We start from the raw sequence: 16188 nt of genomic DNA, 5'->3' as shown, positions 1-16188 counted from the left end.
TTAAAGCAGCTCACCATATCCACAGTAGCCCCATTTATCTCCAGCTGAGAATTCCACAGACTCACAACTCTCTGTGTGAAAAAGGGTCGATGCAGGAAAAATGTTCCCGATGTTGGGGGGAGTCCAGAACCAGGGGGTCACAGTTTAAGAATAAGGGGTGGCCCACTTAGAACGGAGATGAGGAAAAACATTTTCACCCAGAGAGTTGTGAATCTACAACTTCTGAAGCAAAATGTATCATTCAAAAATCGCAAACCATACGTGGGTTTTGAATTACATTTTACTCAGATGCTAGCGAAGGAATGGCATAATTGTCAGCTGTTCATTGGACATAATCAACCTCAGCAAATTGACAATATCCTATTGAAAGGGAGTGGGTGTTTAAGCTGTCAGGCCATTTTATTATTTGTCAAAATATACATCTCAATAAAATAATGATAGAAAACTTACTTTTCCACACTCCACTCGTAAGTCTGGAGATTTCTTAAATTATAAATTTAGATTCAGAAGCGTTTTCATTTTGTATGTAAAACCCACTAGAGAACCATGGGCGATTTAAAAATTTTACAGCCAGATTTATCACTTCTGAAACTTTTTAGATACCAAAGGAATCAAGAAAAAACACAAATAATGCCTTACTGTTGATGAAATGCAGTGAGCAAACGCGATAATTTCCAATATTTTCAATCTCGATATCTGCACGGCCAATGTTCGCCAAGCACTTTAGTTGATGTTGTCCCTTCAGCTCTCGCTTCTCTTTACATTCATTTCTCTTCACTTTTGGAATTCTGAAGTAGGCAAAATGTCTCTCACACTGACCCCGATTTCCACAATTATTTACAGCGCTAAAAATGATCATTTTGGAAGTTTTTAACAGGTAGGAAAGTACGCGTTTTGTGCTTTAACAGTGTATGCCGGAGGCTGCCTTGTCCTCCGCATGGATTGAGCTGCTCCGTGCGTCACGCCCTTTGACCCGATGACCCCCTATTTGGCTGCAAGTGATCCAACTAATCTCACACGAGGGAGGGGCCAGTTAGACATGAAACAATGTCTTAAATGTCGATCGCAGTCGCTGCCTCAAAAAGGCTGCCATCATCATCAAGGGCCCACACCATCCTGGCCACACACTCATCACCCCGCTACCATTAGGTAGAAGGTAGAGGAGCCTGAAATCTGCAACATCCAGGTTCAGGAATAGCTACTTCCCCACAGCCATATAACCATACAACAATTACAGCACGGAAACATGCCATCTCGGCCCTACAAGTCCGTGCCGAACAACTTTTTTCCCATAGTCCCACCTGCCTGCACTCATACCATAACCCTCCATTCCCTTCTCATCCATATGCCTATCCAATTTAGCCATCAGGATATTAAACACAACTTCATACAAACTCTGAACTATAACAGCCTATTGCACTTTATCTGTTTATTTATGCATATAAATATGCATATATATATATATGGTCTATGCTACACACACACCCACACACACACACACACGCACACACTCACACACACTCACACACACTCACATTCACACACACACACACTCACACACAACACAACACACACACACACACACACACACACACACACACACACACACACACACACACACACACACACACACACACACACACACACACACACACACACACACACACACTTGTGCGTGAGACTTTGGCCGCTGTTTTCACTGTGAAAGAAACAAGAGGGGGAGAGTGGTGGTAGAGAGGGGAGGTGGCGGCTGTGGCCAGTTCTCTGATCCCCCGGAAGGGCGAGAGGGGGAGGGGAGAAAAAAAGAGAGAGGAAGAGGGGGAGAAGAGGAGAGAGGGAGAAGAGAATAGAGAGGAGGAGGGGAAGAGGAAAGAGAGAGGAGGAGTGAGAAAATGGGGAGAGAGATAGAGAGGGAGAGAGGGGGTGGAGAGATGAAGGGGGTTGAGAGGGAGAGGGGGAGGGGAGAGAGAGAGAGGGAAGAGGAGAGACAGGGAGGGAGGGAGGTGAAGAAGAGAGAGAGAGAGGGGGAATGAGAAATTGCGGAGAGAGAGGGGGGGAGAGAGGGGGGGAGCAGAGAGAGGACAAAGAGGAGAGGGAGAGGGGGAGTGAGAAAGTGGGGAGAGAGAGAGAGAGAGAGAGAGAGGGAGAAGAGGAGAGAGAGGGAGAGTGAGAGAGAGAGAGAGAGGGGGTGGGGGAGATGAGGAGAGAGAGGGGGAGTGAGGGAGTGGGGGTAGAGAGAGAGTGGCGGAAAGTGGTGGGAGAGAGAGGGAAGAGAGGCGGGAGAAGAGGAGAGGAGGGGTGAGAGCGACGGGGGCAGAGGGGGAGGGTGAGTGAATGTGCACAAAGATAGAGGGGGAGGGAGAGAGCGGAGAGAGATAGAGAAGGTGAGAGAGAGAAGGGAGAGAGAGAGAGAATGTTTGTTCAAAAAAAACACTCGGTGATATTCCACCCTCAGCGATGTCTAAACCTCTACCCGGCCGGGCAGAATCCGGAGCCGGCAATGATGTGAGTGAGTTGGAACCGGCAGCTTGGAGCAGAGAGTGGGGGCGACTCTAGCCCTGTCTCGGCGCTGCGGGAGCCGGGAGCGGTGCAGTGACACGGCGGGTGTCCCGGTAACGTCGGGACGGGGAGGGCGTGGAGGAGGTGGGCAGGGAGGAGGGATAGGGAGGGTTGCGGTCGGCTATGCCGCAGTTTCGCCACGCCCAGGGCTGTGACTCAGCGTCTGAGCGCCGACAATTGTGATGGAAGGCGGAATAAAGTTCAAGACACTTGCCTTTGTTCTTCCTCGGTCGGGGGCCTCGAGCCACCGTTGACGGGACGAGCCCTCCGTTGACTCCCGTAGCCGGCGGTGTTTTGGCCCTCCGGGTCTAGGCTATCAGCTCCTGCATCGGGGGGGATGTCAGCTCCCCCGCGCCGGGCGATCGAACCTCGCGTCGGGGCAGGTCGAACCTTCCGCGGCGTTGGAGCTCCCGACTCGGCCTCTCCCGAGACTGCGAGCCCTTGATGGCCGCGGTGGGAGCGATGGCCGCGGTGGGAGCGATCCCAGGCAAGGGATCCGCTCCGATGTTAAGTTCGCGTCCCGCGGTGGGGCTCGCGACAGCCCGAGGAGGCTTCCAGCTCCAGCGACGGTAGGCTGCAGAGCCCGGAGAATATGATCCGAAAATTGATCACATCTCGGGGAAATAGAAAATGGTTGCATAAAGTCAAAACATAATTCCCCCAAGTTTGTATAGTTTGGAGTGTATTTGGAGTTTGGAGAGCTTAATAGCCTGATGGATGTATGGTCGATGCAGTTTTCATACTCCTGTACCTTCTTCCCGATGTTAGCAGCGAGATGAGAGCGTGGCCAGGGTGGTGTGGGTCTCTGATGATGCCGGCTGCCTTTATGAGACAGAGCCTCCTGTAGATCCCTCAGATTCGTATTGAATCTTTTCCCCTTCACCTTGAACCTATGTCCTCTGGTCCTCGATTCCCCTACTCTGGGCAAGAGACTCTGTGCGTCTATTCCTCTCATGATTTTATACACCTCTTTAAGATCAATACACCTCTGGAAGATCAGATGCCCACACAGATTTTGTCGGGGGAGGGAAAGGGGAATGAGAGGGAGGGGTGGGGTGGGGAGATGACTGGAAATTTCTGTCATTTCTGTCCCACCCCTCCCCAGTCACCCTGCTCCTTTCCCCTCTGCAACCCGCTCACATCTCATCCCCAAGACCCCCATTTCCCTGTTATCCACCCCCCCCCCATCCCCCCATTCCCCCATCACGCCCCATCCCCCCACCCATCTCTCCCTCCCTCCGGCTTTACATTTCACTCCACCTCTTCTCTCCTCATCTGACATCATTTTGTCTAATTTTCACCTCTAGTCATTGTCACTTATTCCACCCACTGATCACCCCCTCACCTGTATCCCACCCATCATTTAAGATCGACACAAAATGCTGCCGTAACTCGTGACCCTTCTTCGACCCATTCCTTCTCTCCACAGATGCTGCCTGACCCGCTGAGTTACTCCAGCTTTTTGTGTCTATCTTCGGTTTAAACCAGCATCTGCAGTTCCTTCTTCCACCAATCACTTGACAGGCATCACCCCCCCCCCCTCCACACACACACACACACACACACCTCTCTGTTCCAGCTTTCTCTCACTCCCCCATCAGTCTGAAGCGTCGTCTGTCCATTCCCTCCACAGATGCTGCCCAACCCGCTGAGTTCCTCATTTTACTGACAATTATCCATTCTCGACTCAGCGGACAGCAGCAACGGGGAGAGGGGACGGGGAGAGGGGACGGGGAGAGGGGACGGGGAGAGGGGCTGGGAGTGGGGCGGGGAGAGAGGGGCGGAGAGAGGGCGAGGAGAGGGGGCGGGGAGAGGGGGCGGGGAGAGGGGCGGGGAGAGGGGCGGGGAGAGAGCGGGCGGGGAGAGGGGCGGGGAGGAGGGGCGGGGCGAGGGACGGGAGAGGGGGGTGGGAGAGGAACGAGAGACGCGATGGGGCGACGGGCGGGGAAGAGAGGGGCGGGGAAGAGGGGCTGGGAGAGGGCGGAGAGAGGCAACGGGAGAGGGACGGGGGAGCGAGCGGGGCGGGAAGAGGGGCGCGGGGAGAGGGACGGGGGAGAGGACGGGGAGAAGGGGGCGTGAGAGAGGGGGCGGGAGAGCGGGCCGGGGAGAGGGGGCGGGCAGATGGGGGGGGAGAGAGGACGGGACGAGCGGTACTGGGAGAGGGGGCGGGGGAGGGGGCGGGGGAGCGGGACGGGGAGAGGAGAGGTGGCGGTGAAGAGGGCGCGCGAGAGGGGCGGGGAGAGGGGCGGGGAGAGGAGACGGGGAGAGGGGGCGGGGAGAGGGGCGGGGAGAGGGGCGGGGAGAAGGGCGGAGAGAGGAACGGGGAGAAGGACGGGGAGAGGGGGCGGGGAGAGGGGGCGGGGAGAGGGGGCGGGGAGAGGGGGCGGGGTGATGGGCGGGGTGAGGAGCGGAGAGAGGGGACGGGGAGACTGGCGGAGAGAGGAACGGGGAGAGGGGGCGGGGAGAGGGACGGGGAGAGGGGGCGGGGAGAGGGGGCGGGGAGAGGGACGGGGAGACGGGCGGAGAGACGGGCGGGGAGACGGGCGGAGAGAGGGGCGGGGAGAGGGGCGGGGAGAGGAACGGAGAGAGGGGACGGGGAGACGGGCGGAGAGAGGGGCGGGGAGAGGGGCGGGGAGAGGAACGGAGAGAGGGAACGGGGAGACGGGCGGAGAGGGGGGCGGGGAGAGGGGCGGGGAGAAGGGCGGAGAGAGGAACGGGGAGAGGGACGGGGAGAAGGACGGAGAGAGGAACGGGGAGAGGGACGGGGAGAGGGTCGGGGAGAGGGGGCGGGGAGACGGGCGGAGAGAGGGGCGGGGAGAGGGGCGGGGAGACGGTCGGAGAGAGGGGCGGGGAGAGGAACGGAGAGAGGGAATGGGGAGACGGGCGGAGAGGGGGGCGGGGAGAGGGGCGGGGAGAAGGGCGGAGAGAGGAACGGGGAGATGGACGGGGAGAGGGACGGGGAGAGGGGGCGGGGAGAGGGGGCGGGGAGAGGGACGGGCAGAAGGGCGGGGAGACGGGCGGAGAGAGGGGCGGGGAGATGGGCGGGGTGAGGAACGGAGAGAGGGGACGGGGAGACGGGTGGAGAGAGGGGCGGTGAGAGGGGCGGGGAGTGGGGCGGAGAGAGGGGCGGGGAGAGGGGCGGGGAAAGCGGGGCGGGAGAAGCGGGGAGATGGGCGGGCAGAGGGGACGGGGAGAGAGGGGCGGGGAGAGGGGATGGGGAGAGGGGCGGGAGAAGCGGGGAGAGGGGCGGGAGAAGCGGGAGAGGGACGGGGAGAGGGGCGGGAGAAGCGGGAGAGGGGCGGAGCGGATGAGTCAGGGGTGGAGGAGTGCCAGTGGGGGAAGGGGAGAGAGAGAGAGATAGGAGGTGAGAAAGAGAGGAGATGGCACAACGCTGGGTGGCAGTGTGAACTTTGAGGAGGATGCTACGAGGATGAAGGGTGACTTGGACAGGTTGGGGGAGTGGACAGACACATGGCAGATGCAGTTTAATGTCTAACTGACTCCTCCCTCATGTGAGATTAGTTGGGAGCGGCCAGGACACTGAACACTCAACACTTGCAGCCAAATAACATTCAAACCCCGAGACGGCAGCGCGCGCAGTGGAAAACACTTTGAACCAGGAAGTGGAGATAAAATGGCTGCGAAAGACCAGGTCGAGAGCTTAACCGAGGAGGCAGTTTGTCCCATCTGCCTGGATTTCTTCACCGATCCGGTGTCACTGGAGTGCGGGCACAACTTCTGCCGCCCCTGTATCACACAGAGTTGGGACAGAGAGCAGAGAAACTCCTGCCCGGAATGTAGAGAGGAATTTACGGACCGCACCCTCAGGGTGAATCGGGCCTTGGTTAGACTGTCTGAGAAAGCTCGAGCACTGAGCCTGAATCAGACAGAGAAGGAAAGTAAACTTCAGTGCGAGAAACATCAGGAAGAACTGAAGCTGTTTTGTGAAACGGACAAGAAGCTGATCTGTGTGATTTGTGCAGCTGGGCGGGAACACAAGTCTCACAGCTTCATGCCGGTAGATGAAGCTGTTGAAACCTACAAGGTAAAAGCAAACCGATTCTGATCACATCATCGTGTCATGTTGTGTTCATTTTCTGACATTTTTATTCTCTGATCTGAATCCCAACCCCAGGGTCAGGTGAAATCTACATTCAAATCTCTCACAGAAAAGGAATCAGACATCCAGGAAATGGAGCAGGAACAGAAAGAGAACATTTCTGGAGTTCAGGTTTGTACTGCCGATTTAATGTTCTTGTGTGGATTTCATCCCTGTGATGTGTGCAATAATTTGGCACCACTACATTGGAATGTTACAACATTTTGAGATTAAAAAAATCAAGCCTGTAATTTATCCCATCAGATAAAGCATAAAAAGAACTTTCATTTGATACCCAATTCACATTCATATCTTCAGTATAAAAAAAGTTATGGTCATTTACATACTCGGAAATTAACATCCTGTTCCCTATTGCTTTTCCATTGACTTAACACAAAAGCTGTGATCGAGGACAGTCAGTTTACATAAAAGCCCATAACTTTCTTAAAAATTAAGATAACTGAATGAAATTTTCAGTTATTATCGATTGAAGTATTCTGAAACAAATGACACATTTTACTCGGATGGCCTGATATTAAAGTATATAATTAGTTAATTACCTAATTAAGTAGCTAAATACAAAATTACCCGTTGTGACGGAAATAGTAATAAACACCCAGACTGCCTTGAAAATTCAAAAATGTGATATTCTCAAGATCAGAACTATAATATTATTGTAACGTTAAAACAAATATTCAATACTCCCCCCCCCCAAATAATTCATATTCATCAGTCAAATCAATTAAATTCATCTAAATTCAATTACTAGATCTAAACATCTATCTAAAAATAATTGTTTAAATAGCCAAAGTATCCAAATAACAAACTGATCCCATTCACACAAGAATTCACAATACAACATGATTTTAAAATCTCACCTTGTCATGAAATTCTATGCCAAGGAAGGAATTGAATGTTTAATTCCCATAAAATGTCCTATGTTGGATATAACACTGCAGCAGACAAGGGGCGTTTTGCACAGACATTTGTTCCAAATCCAGAAACATCCATTCTCAAGATTACCAAAATCATTATTTTATGCTCAATCATGTCATAAGAACATCTACATTTTCTATATTTAGTGTTATTGTCTATCCATGATCAATATTTTCATACTAAATATCTCACTAAAACTTTACTGTGGAAGTTTCCAGTTATTTAGTATGAAAATATTGATCACGGATAGACAATAGCACAAAATATAGATGAATTAGACATGACTCTTATGACATGATTGAGCAAAAAAATAATGAATTTGATTATCTTGAGAGTAGCAGTTTCTGGATTATGATCGATTGGCATGTGGTCGCTGCTGTGATTTAAGCCCCGATTGGCAGGCAAGGCACGGCCAATATCGCATCGGAGCCTAAATGAAAATCAGATATTTCGCATCATCTGATTACAATGAAACCACACCAAAAAGCAAGTTAAGATGGGAAATATACGACATACCTTTTGTTTTGTCCCGCACTTGCGATCCGTGATGTTGAAGGTGTTGAAGGCGAAGTCACATTAACTTCAATCCAGCGATGCATTCGCCCAGCAACCTTTTTTTTTTTAAAAGGGAGCGGGATTGCAGATCAATTTTTCTTCATCAGCTTGAAGTCCAAGCAAATTCCTCTCTGACAACCAATGCAAACCTGCATTTTCATTCCCCCCCCACCCCCTCCCCAACCAACAGCCTCCTGAATTGCACGCCTAGGCAGTGGGCAGATCTGGAGCGCTGCTGATGGTAGGGTTTTGTAACAACACTACACTATACAGCTCAGTGGTCGAGGACCAGAACACTTGGGAGAGGTTGAGCAGCCAAGGACTTTACTCCATGGAGCGCAGCAGTCTGAAGAATGGTCTGTGGCAGGTGTACAATACCATGAAATGGAATGATATGTTGGATGGTCAGTCTTTTACCCTTAGTAGGGGGGTCGAGAATGTGAGGGTATAGGTTTTAGATGAGAGGGAAAAGATTTAAAACGAACATGAAGGACAACTTTGGTAGTGGGTTCATGGAACGAGCTGCCAGATGAGGTAGTTGAGTCAGAAACCGTAACAACATTTAAAAGATATTCAAACAAACTCGTGGGGAGAAAAGGTTTAGAACTATCTGGGCCAAATACGGACAAGTGGAAATAGCACAGATGGGACGTCTTGGTGGGTATCTAACACCCCTTGCTGTATGACTCTATGAAGTCTGTCATTCTAAGTGGTGCTGCTGTCTGCTAGCTCTGGTGACCTGGTTCTGTCCACTGAGGGTTAATGGACACAGGAAATGGAATAGGTTGCAGGGAATTGTACCGGGGAAATGGAAATGATGTGAGTGTATGTTACTTTCACCAAATATTTCAGAATTATCAAGACGAGCTCTTGAATTGCCACGGTGATGAAAGGAGCGGATTAAATACAAGTAAATTGAATTAATGTAGATACGTACAGAGCCCAGCATGGACATAATAATAATAATAATAATAATAATAATAATATCTTTTATTGTCATTGCACGTCAGTGCAACGAGATTTAGTGTGCAGCTCCACTGATGTACAAGAAAGGTAAATAAATACAATACATAAATAAGCAAGCTGAATTGATCGACGTGACCATCTGAGGGAGGGCACTCATTAGGGCCGGTTCAGAGCCGCTATAGCTCTTGGGATAAAACTGTTCCTGAGTCTGGAGGTTCGGGCGTAGAAGGCCTTGTAACGTCTGCCGGAGGGGAGAAGTTGAAACAGACCGTGACAGGGGTGTGATGAGTCCTTATGGATGCTGAGGGCCTTCCTAAGGCACCGCGTGTGGTAGATGCCCTCCAAGGCTGGTAGCTCTGTCCCGATGATCCATTGCGCTCTGTTGACGACGCGCTGAAGAGCTCTCCTCTCCGCCTCCGTGCAGCTGAGATACCACACAGAGATGCCATACGTTAGTGCCTTCTTGACCAGCGCAGCGGTGTTTGTGGACCATGTGAGGTCTTCTGAAATGTGAGTGCCCAGAAACTTAAAGCTGGACACTCTCTCCACACTTTCCCCGTAAATGGAGATTGGGGCGTGTTCTCCAGTATGGGACCTCCTGAAGTCAATAATCAGCTCCTTGGTCTTGGAGGTGTTTAGTGCCAAGTTGTTATTGGCGCACCAGTCCGCCAGGTTCTGCACCTCCGCTCTGTAGTTTGTTTCATCACCGTTGGTGATCAGCCCAATCACTGTTGTGTCGTCTGCAAACTTCACGATGGTGTTGGTGTCGAATGCAGGGACACAGTCGTGAGTGAAGAGGGAGTAGAGCATGGGGCTTAGTACACAGCCCTGTGGTGTGCCGGTGCTCAGGGTGATGGTGGAGGACAGGTGCGGGCCCAGTCTCACTGCCTGCGGTCGCTCCGTGAGAAAGTTCAGGATCCAATCGCATATCGGTGAGCTGAGGCCTAGCTGGTGGAGTTTGGTGGTGAGCTTGGTGGGGATGACCGTATTGAATGCAGAGCTATAGTCAATGAAGAGCATCCTCACATACGTGCCCTGTCTGTCCAGGTGAGTCAGGACAGTGTGAAGGGCCAGAGAGATGGCATCCTCTGTTGATCTATTTGCCCTGTATGCAAATTGATAGGAGTCCAGTGAGGCAGGGATGCTGGAGTTTGGGCCGAATGTTGGGCCGAATGACATATTTCTCTACTCGAGAATTCGACATTGATTAGCCAAATGTCACCTTCCATTTCAGGAGGAAACACAGCAGAGTGACATAATATATTGATTCTCATCTTTCATCTGACAGGAAGAGTCACACAACCTTCAGTCACAGGTAACATCCCAGTTTGCTGAACTGCACCAGATTCTCACTGAGAAAGAGCAGCGCTTACTCGGAGATATCCGGGAAGAAGAGGCGAAGATTGTAAAAACAATGGAGAAAAATCTTCACGAGATTCAAGAGAATTTAAATTCCATTCAGAAGGAACTCTCAAAGTTACAGGAACAGATAGACCACAAGGACGGCGTGATGTTTCTGAAGGTGAGGGGGTTACACTACACTTTGGTGAAGTGAACGTGCACAGTCACAAAGTGGTGGGTTAAATTTCGGAAATAAATGCATCATTTACAAGTAATTCAGAACGGTGTCAAAGTTCCATCTGTTCCATCTACTCACATATCCAACAACAATTCCCCAAATTCCAGGAATCCTCATGTACTTTTTCCCACTTCAACTTAAATTTATCTACAATATTGTCTACAGGCCGTCCGCTGAGTTCCACATTCTCTTTACTGCAGCACTTGTGGAATTTATTAAAGGCCATCATACATTTCAGCTTTGATTTTTGGTCTCCCCACAGTTAGTGATAACATTTCCAACCCCCACCCATTTAAATCCGCCGCTGATCCTAAAATATTCCATCCTATAATCTCTGACATCTTCTCCAGATAACACCCCATGACCTGCCCGGTCTAACTCGTAAGTGCGTTCAATGTCTCTACGACAATATCCACTTTCTGTCTGTGTGACAGCGGCAAAGAGTTGGGAAATGGGAATTATCAGAGGGGTTTTCTGTAGCAATTTGGTGAAATAGGCGCCGTCGGGATCATGACGATCCATCTCAGTCTATTGAGATTTGTGTTTTATTTATTTCAGGAGGAAGCTGGTCGCAAGAGCAGGTAGGACATGCTTTTGACTGAAACAATGTATGTTTTTATAGTACAACATCAAAAAAACAGCTCATGCTCAGTTTCTAACCAGCTGTTAAATATTTGCAGGGTTAGTGATGAAACCAAAACAATGTTGGTGGTAGATGGCGCGTTGCCCATTGAAAAGTTTGATCGCACCTTTTTCTACAACATGGCATTGAGAGAAACATCTGATATCATCAACCGAGGTAAAACTAATCCCTTTTCCATTGTTCTTTTTAAGACATCTTTATGCAATATTATATGTGAAGATTAATGGTATTAATGGCTCTGGGTGAAGCATCACAGAGACAGAGAGCGAAGTTTGTTTGCACTTGAAGAAAATCCTTATTCCTGGGTGGTAGACTAAAATGCTGGAGAAACTCAGCGGGTGAGGCAGCATCGATGGAGCGAAGGAAATAGGCGACGTTTCGGGGCGAGAGACTTCTTCAGACTCAAGAAGGGTCTCGACCTGAAACGTCGCCTATTTCTTCGCTCCATAGATGCTGCCTCACCCGCTGAGTTTTTCCAGCATTTTTGTCTACCTTTGATTTTCAGCATCTGCAGTTCCTTCTTAAACACTTGTTCCTGGGTGAATGAGTTTGCTGTGCTGGGTGAATGAGTTTGCTGTGCTGGGTGAAATTGCGTAGACTAGGCCTGTGTACTCGAGAGTTCAGATGTATTAGTGGAGATCTCAGTGAAACACAAAGTCCTTACAGGACTCAGTGGGCTGGATGCAGGGAGGTTGTTTCCACTGTCTGAGGGGTCTGGAGTCAACAGAAACCATCTCAGGGTTTGGACCATTTAGGACAGAGACAAGGAGACATCATTGCACGCAGAGACTGGGCAACATTTGGAATTCCCTGCATCGCTGGCTGTGGATAATCAGTCATTCAGTGCTCGTGGAGCCAGAGAGCCATGGTTGTACATTACAGAGTCAGGCCCTTCGGCCCATCAGATGCTTGTCCACCTTTTTCCCCAGACACATTAATTCCATTTGCCCACATTACAACCGTATTATTAATAATTATAATAAACTTTATTTCAGATTCAAGTTCCAGACAAGGGACAACATTACACAAAAATACATTGCATATAAAACACCATAAAATACATATAACATCTTAGTAGATCACTTATAAAAGCATTAGATATTATATATTAAATACAACACAATAGGTGATTTAAAATCCAGAATTAAAAGAATGATCAATGTCCTACAATGAGACAATGATACCATTGTCTCCACAGCTGGGATTGGTAGCATGTACTAGTGCTGAACCTTATGTTTGACAAGGCCACAATGATTACATTTTTAGAGTCTTTTATCCTGCAAATGAATTTATACATATGAATTCTTAGGATAGCTTCTAAAGTACTGACCTCTGCAGACACAAACATGTTACTAGCACTTCACCATCTAGGTTTCCTTAGCAGTGTTCTGATGGCATCATTATAGGTCACCTTTAGTCTCTGCAAACTTGGCTTTCCATAGTTTGAGCACAGGTGTGCAGTATAGAGTGGTGTGCAATATGCTCTAAACTGGGACATCTTCACCACATCTGTACACGCACCAAATTAGACTAGAGAATATTTGCCTGTACGTGCAGCATGCGTCATTGCCTATAAATATTCTCATCATCTGTCATCTGTTCTGTAATAAAATGCCCAAGATATTTTACCGTATTACAGACAGTAAGATTATTGTCAGACAATTTAAAATCAGGAATTTTTAGACATTTATCCTCTTAGGTTCTACAGATCATACCCTCACTTTTACAAGCATTATATTTAATATCATTAAATAACATTATATTGAGATTTGAGAATTATGGAACAGAAGTTTAGGGGTAACATGAGGCGGAACTTCTGTACTCAGGGAGTGGTAGCTGTGTGGAATGAGGTTCCAGTGGAAGTGGTGGAGGCAGTTTCGATTTTATAATTTAAAAATAAATTGGATATGTATATGGACGGGAAAGGAATGGAGGGTTATGGTCTGAGTGCAGGTAGATGGGACTAGGTGAGAATAAGTGTTTCGGTATGGACTAGAGGGGCCGAGATGTCCTGTTTCCGTGCTCTAATTGTTATATGGTTATATGGTTAATATTCAACACATCGTCTGTTAAATCGCAAAGCCACTTAAATGTAGTAATTACATTTGATTCCACCACCTACTCTGGCAAAATATACCAGGTATTAAACTCTTTGTGTGAAGAAAACAGCGTCCTCCAGTATTAATATCCCTGCATGACAGGAAGGTTTCGATGATCCAGCCTATATCCGGCTGCAGACTTTGACAGGTTTCCTTGTTATCCACAACATTACCCGTTTTCCACAAACTTTGTAGTCACACCTCCTACATTCACATCCAAGCCATGAAAACATAAAACAAACAGCAAAGGTTGCAGCACCGATCTCTGCTGCACACCACCAGTCCCAGACCTCCAGGCAGCAAAATCATCCTTCTACCGCTACCTTCTACCTCCAACCACCACGTCAATTGTGGATCCATTTTACCAACTCGTCTTGGATCCCACCTGCCTTTGTTTTATGGACCAGCCTTACATGTAAAACATTGTCAAGTCCCTCAGTGACATTCATATATTGCTTCACCATGAGATCAGTGTTCTTGGTTGTACAGACACATCAAATCCACCCTCCACTAAACAAAGCAAGTAAACAGTAGCAGATTGCCTCGCCCGTCCAGTCCACTCCCGTTCAGTATGATCACGGCAACTCCACCCCACATCTCTACATCCTCTTTAACCACCTCTAATTACCACTCACATCCGACTCCTCATCTTCCAATCTGCCTCTCCCTCGCCATCTACTGGCAGGATATTTGAATATCTGCCTGAAGAAGGGTCTTCTGAAGAACTATAAAACATGAAATAGCGGCACATTTGGATAGCAGTGACAGGATCGGTCCGAGTCAGCATGGATCTACGAGGGGGAAGTCATGCTTGACTAATCTGCTGGAATTTTTTGAGGATGTAACTGGGAAAATGGACAAGAGAGACCCAGTGGATGTAGTGTACCTGGACTTCAGAAACTATTTGATGAGGCCCCACACAGGGGATTAGTGGGCAAAATTAGAGTACATGGTATTGTGGGTAGAGTGCTGACATGGATAGAGAAGTGGTTGGCAGACAGAAAACAAAGAGTACGGATTAACCTTCCTTTTCAGAATGGCAGGTAGTGACCAGTGGGGTACTGCAAGGCTCGGTGCTGGGACCGCAGATATTTACAATATACATCAATGACTTAGATGAAGGGATTCAATGTAACATTAGCAAATTTGCAGATGACACAAAGCTGGGTGGCAGTGTGAACTGTGAGGGGATGCTTTGAGGATGCACGGTGACTTGGACAGGTTGGGTGAGTGGGCAGATGCATGGCAGATGCAGTTTAATGTGGATAAATGTGATGTTAACCACTTTGGTGGCACAAACCGGAAGGCAGATTATTATTTGAATGGTGTCAAGTTGGGAAAGGGGGGAGTACAACGAGATCTCGAGGTCCTTGTTCATCTGTCACTGAAAGTAAGCATGCAGGTACAGCAGGCAGTGAAGAAAGTGAATGGCATGTTGGCCTTCATAACAAGAGGAGTTGAGTATAGGAGCAAAGAGGATCTTCTGCAGTTGTACAGGGCCCTAGTGAGACCACAACTGGAGTATTGTGTGCAGTTTTGGTCTCCAAATTTGAGAAACGACATTCTTGCTATTGAGGGAGTGTATCGTAGGTTCACCAGGTTAATTCCCGGGATGGCAGGACTGTCATATGCTGAGAGAATGGAGCGGCTGGGGATCTTATTGAAACATATAAGATTATTATGGGATTGGACACGCTAGAGGCAGGAAACATGTTCCTGATGTTGGAGGAGTCCAGAACCTGGGGCCATAATTTAGAACGGGGATGAGGAAACACTTTTTCACCAAGAGAGTTGTGAATCTGTGGAGTCAGGGGATATGTGGAGAAGGGAGGAACTGGGAACTGATTGGGGATGATCAGCCATGATCACATTGAATGGCGGTGCTGGCTCGAAGGGCCGAATGGCCTACTCCTGCACCTATTGTCTATTGCCTATTGTCACTCGTCCTCCCCGTACACCCTCCCCGCCTCACGAAATCCCCCTCGCCATCCCTGGCTAAAAGCCCCGTGACAGATGTCTGTTGTCCACCCGATGTGGTTGGGGGTTAAACCCGTGGGCAAGGTTTCATTTAGCCACCCGCCTGTGCCCGAGTCTCCCCCCCCGACCCCCGGATGATGCTGCCAGCCTTTTTGAGGCAGCGACTGCAATAGATCCCTTCGATGGTGGGGAGGTCAGAGCCGATGATGGACTGGGCAGTGGTCACAACTTTCTGCATTCTTTTCCGCTCCTGGACGCTGAAGTTGCCGAACCAAGCCACGATGCAACCGATCAGCATGATCTCTACTGTGCACCTGTAGAAGTTCGAGAGAGTCCTCCTTGACAAACCGACTCTCCGTAATCTTCTCTGGAAGTAGAGGCGCTGATGTGCTTTCTTTACAATTGCATTAATGTGCTGGGACCAGGAAAGATCTTCGGAAATATGCACGCCCAGGAATTTCTTGACTCTTTCCACCATATAAACGGGATTGTGGGTCCCTATCCTACCCCTTCCAAAGTCCACAATCAGTTCCTTGGTGTTGAGAGCCAGGTTATTGTGCTGGCACCATTTGGTCAACAGGTTGATCTCACTTCTATACTCTGACTCGTCCCCATCAGTGATGCGTCCCGCAACAGTGGTGTCCTCGGTGAACTTGATGATGGAGTTCGCACTATGACCGTCTACACAGTCGTGAGTACAGCAGGGGGCTGAGAACGCAGCCTTGAGGTGCTCCCATGTGTGTATACACACGAACACGCATATATATGCGCACAC

This window comes from Amblyraja radiata, chromosome 30 (assembly GCF_010909765.2).
Source record: "Amblyraja radiata isolate CabotCenter1 chromosome 30, sAmbRad1.1.pri, whole genome shotgun sequence".
Lineage (NCBI taxonomy): Eukaryota > Metazoa > Chordata > Chondrichthyes > Rajiformes > Rajidae > Amblyraja > Amblyraja radiata.
The sequence above is the reverse complement of the archived record's forward strand: the minus strand, read 5'-3'. Positions refer to the sequence as shown.